This window comes from Macaca nemestrina, chromosome 6 (genome assembly GCF_043159975.1).
Source record: "Macaca nemestrina isolate mMacNem1 chromosome 6, mMacNem.hap1, whole genome shotgun sequence".
NCBI lineage: Eukaryota > Metazoa > Chordata > Mammalia > Primates > Cercopithecidae > Macaca > Macaca nemestrina.
The window spans coordinates 139513784-139518714 of NC_092130.1; the positions used below are offsets into that span (position 1 = coordinate 139513784).

A 4931-nucleotide genomic window follows, 5' to 3' on the forward strand; every position below is an offset into this window, starting at 1 on the left:
TCTTGCCTTATGATTGCCAAAAGAGTCCATTAGGTAAGGGAAAATAGCAAAAGTAATAAGAGGTCATTGCTATATTAATTGTGATTTTTCTAATAATTTGTTTAAAAATAAATGTAAGTAACTGGCAAAATAAAAAAAGAGTTCGTGTCTGTCTGCCTGGTGTAAATAATACATTGTATTGTTTCTGTGGGTTGTGAATAAACAGTTCAGTACCTTTTCAGTACCAATGATTAAGGAACTGCATAAGAGCCCATAATGCCAAGATGTAAAAGCTTAGACCAGAAAAACCAATATTTAAATGTTATAATGATTAGGAATCATTCATTCAAAACCAAGACAAAGGCAGGCTTTGCCATCCTCACTGTCATTCTTGTGGAAGTGAAAATTGCTTCCTAAATTAAACAAAGTAGTTTATTTGCAGAGACATGTTGAAACCAAACACATAAATAAGGAACAAATGCTTTAATGATGTTTCTTTCCTTTTGGAAGTTGGAAATTGTATTAGTTTAGTAGGGCTCATGTGACATATTACCAGAAACTTGGTGCCTTCCAACGATGGAAATTTATTCTCTCACAGTTTTGAAATCAAGTTATTGGCAGGGCCGTGCTTTCACTGGAGGCTCTAAGGGAGGATTCCCTTGCCCTTCTCCTACCTTCTGGTGGCTGCTGACAATTCTTGGTGTTCCTTGGACTTTAGATGAAATCAGTCTCTGCCTTGACTGTCACATGGCCATCTCTTTATATGCCTCTGTCTTTGTGTCCCAGTTTCCATTCTGTCATGAGAATACTCATCATTGTATTAGGGCCCACCTTAATACAGTATGACCTCACCTTAACGTGATTCATCTGCAGAGACCCTATTTCCAAAAACTGTCATCTTCATAGACACCAAAGATTATCACTTCAGCATATGTTTTGGTGGACACAATTCAACCCAGTACAGAAATTCAGTGGAAATATTATACTATTAGTTATTTACATAATTCTGTGGTCTAGATCCCAAAAGTATGACTCTGCTTTTTGTGTATTTCCATTCTCATCAGTTTTTTCTCTCAGGTACCCTGAAACAAGTGTCCCCTCATCCTCTAGTTTTTACAAAGAAAAAACAAAGAATCAGAGAAATCTTGGACCAAGAGCAGCATATTAACATTTGGGGCCTAGAGTCTAGTCAAAAATACAGAAATCTTAGTAGTCATTTTAACAGAGAGAATTTAAGGAATTGGGAGCTGAAAAGGCAAAAAAAGAAGCATGGAGGTGACCCAGATCTAGTAAATGCATTGTAAAAAGTGAAGTGGTTGGAACAGGTACTTGGGAAAGGGGTTTAACAGAGCTGGGACTCAGACCCCTGTTGAATGTAACATGGGGCCGTCAGTGCTGGTGTCTCTAAAGGGTACAATGAGGCTAGTTATATGAGTGTGGAAAAATGGGAAGCCAGATCCAGTGCCACTGCTCAGATGAACTGCTTTGCTGTGGTGAACCTGGTGGGAGCAGCGAGCACATACCAAGGAACACATATCTTTTCCTTCTGCCTACCCTCAGCATCCCTTCTGTGTACCTTCTTTAGGTAGAGCTGAACTAGGAGACATCCAGCAAAGGGGAGACAATGGTTGAAAGAGTCCCAGAACCAGCATCACAATTCAAATGTGGAAAGGTGGGGTTAGAGCTGAAAGATATATCTCAATAATCAGCAGATGCAAATTTACAGGGCCAGATTTTCAGATTGGAAAGATTAAGTCACATTGGAAGCTGGTAGAAAGAGGGGAAATGGGGAAACTAATAAGAACTGGAGAGAAACATGCAGAGGAATTGGGAAAGGGAAGAAAGACTGACTTTTCAGGAAGTATATTAGAATGGATAAAGTCGATTGATCACCAACATCAAATATTTTTAAACCCTAAACTGAGAGTTTTATTTTTATTTTCTATTTTCTATTTTTTATTTATTTTTATTTCTTAGAGACAGAGTCTCACTCTGTTGCCCAGGCTGGAATGCAGTGGAGCGATCATAGCGCATTGTAACCTCCAACTTCAGGAATTGAGAGTTTTGAACTTAAACCCTTTGGATGGAGTTGAGAACATGAAGAGGAAAGTCTTGTCTTCTATTCAAGAAGGAAACAAACAGATCCAGGTGGAATTTCTTTCATGACCTGGGACAGCTGCTGTGTATAAATTCCACAAGTAGGGGACCACTACTATTAACTGTTATATGCTGATGTACTATGCACTGAGGGGAATACAAAACAAATAGCACATGTACAATCAATTGATGTAGAAATCAATCAATGCATTACTACTTCAGAGAACAAACAGACTGCATCCCATATTGCAGTGTTTCTCAATCTTTTTTTTTTCCATCATTACCCCCCTAAGGAACTTTCAGACTTCTTCCCCCCTATTTATTCCCTCCTCTCATAAAATGTTGATACTGTGGATATATTGCACATCTCTTTATACATTGGTCCTTTGGGGAATCATGAAGCATTGCAATGTCTTAGTTTCCCCCCTCCCATGCCCTCCAAAAACAAATTTTTGCCCAAGTTAAAAATTCACACTAGCCTTCCTGCCACGTCCCGCGGCCAGGTGTGGGGGAAGTGGGGAAGCTGGGAAGCTGGTGGAGCGGTGTTACCCAGCAGTCCCTGCAGTGTCGCTCGGGTCGGCTCCACGCATCACTGCTGTGGTCGCTGGTTGGCTGAGGTGCATGGTGTGTGTGAGTGGAAGTTGACGTATACCCGTGCGATGAAGATAGAGAGGCCTTTGTCCAGGTTCGGGGACCGAGACCGCAGCCCTGGGGAGGTGATCCGCTCCCAGAACATTATGGCTTAAGCTTCAATTGCCAATACTGTGAAAAGTTCTCTTGGTCCAACTGGCTTGGATAAAATGTTGGTGACGTAACCATTACTAATGATGGTGCAGCCATCCTGAAGTTACTGGAGGTAGAACAACCCTGCAGCTAAAGTTCTTTGTGAGCTGACTGACCTGCAAGACAAAGAAGTTGGAGATGGAACTACCTCAGTGGGAAGCCCTGTGTTACATCAGTTAAAACCTAATTATTAACACAGATGAACTGGGAAGAGATTGCCTGATTAATGCCACTGAGACATGGATGTCTTCCAAAATCATTGGAATAAATGGTGATTTCTTTGCTAATATAGTAGTAGATGTTTTACTTGTTATTACATACACAGATACTAAGAGGCCAGCCTCGCTATCCAGTCAATTCTGCTAATATTCTGAAAGCCCATGCAAGAAGTCAGATGGAGAGTATGCTGATCAGTGGCTATGCACTCAGCTGTGTGGTGGGATCCCAGGACATGCCCAGAAGAATTTTTAATGCAAAAATTGCTTGCCTTAACTTTAGCCTGTAAAAAACAAAAATGAAGCTTTGTGATATGGTCTGGCTCTGTGTCCCCACCCAAATCTCACATAGAATTGCAATCCAAATTGTAATTCCCACGTGTTGGGGGAGGGACTCCATGCTGTTCTCATGATAGTGAGTTCTGACAAGATCTGATGGTTTTATAAGGAGCTGTTCCCCTTTTCCCTCTGCACTTCTCCCTTTCTGCTGCCATGTGAAGAAGGACATGTTTCCTTCCTCTTCAGCCAGGATTGTAAGTTCCTGAGGCCTCCCAAACCCTGTAAAACTGTGAGTCAATTAAACCTCTTTCCTTTATTAATTACCCAGTCTGGGCAGTTCTTTATAACAGTATGAGAATGGACTAATATACTTGATGTACAGTTGGTCATTACAGACCCTGAAAAACTGGACCAAATTAGACAGAGAGAATCAGATATTATCAAGGAGAGAATTCCGAAGATCCTGGCAACTGATGCCAATATTATTCTAATAGCTGGTGGAATTGATGATATGTGTCAAAGTAATTTGTAGAGGCTGGGGCTATGGCAACTAGAAGAGCTCTAAAAAGGGACCTTAAATGCATTGCTAAAGCTTCCAGAGGGACTATTCTGTCAATCCTGGCCAATTTGAAAGGTGAAGAAACTTTTGAAACTGCAATGTTGGCACATATGGAAGAAGTGGTACAGGAAAGAATTTGTGATGATAAGCTGATCTTAATCAAAACCAGTAAGGCTTGTACATCTGCATCAATTATCTTACGTGGGGCAAATGATTTCATATGTGATGAGATGGAGCACTCTACATGATGCTCTTTGCGTAGTGAACAAAGTTTTGGAGTCAAAATCCATGATGTTAGCTGGGAGTGCTGTAGAAGCAGCCTTTTCCATATACCCTGAAAACTATGAAACCAGCATGGGGTCTCAGGAACAGCTTGCTATTGCAGAGTTTGCAAGAACTCTTCTTTTTATTCCTAATACACTGAGAGTTAATGCTGCCCAGAACTCCACAGATCTGGTTGCACAGTTTAAGAGCTTTTCATAATGAGGCTCAAGTTAACCCAGAACATAAAAATCTAAAATAAATTGGTCTTGATTTGAGGAACAGTAAACCTAGACACAACAAACAAGCAAGGGTGTTTGAACCAACTATAGTTAAAGAGTTTGAAATTTGCAATAGAAGCCGCAGTTACCATTCTTCAAATTGATGATCTTATTAAATTATACCCAGAAAATAAACATGTTAAACATGGAGGTTGTGAAGATGCTTCTCATAACCGGGGCCCTTGGTGTTCTGAAGCCCTTGATAACTGATCTGATGTCTCTTTTATTTATAACAATGTTAGATGCAATTGTCTTGTACCTTGAATTCAATATTATACATTAAAGTATAGCAAGCTGTCAAAAAAAATTTAGAGTGGTGCCTCACCCAGATTTTCTTCACTGGTTGTTCCCCTGTCCCCTAGCTGCTCTGAGAATGATTCTAGGAGAATTCTGTAGAGGATTGCCTTAGGTCAAAGGAAACTATCTCAACCAAAGTGTTTATACCCTGGGTTCCCACCAAAACCAGTGACCCATAAC

General features: G+C 40.5%; 1 pseudogene; it reads left to right on the plus strand.

Moving 5' to 3' along the window:
* The first annotated feature begins 2507 nt into the window (after nucleotides 1-2507).
* LOC105487502 (T-complex protein 1 subunit alpha pseudogene) lies at nucleotides 2508-4664 on the plus strand (annotated as a pseudogene).
* The last annotated feature ends 267 nt before the right edge of the window (nucleotides 4665-4931 follow it).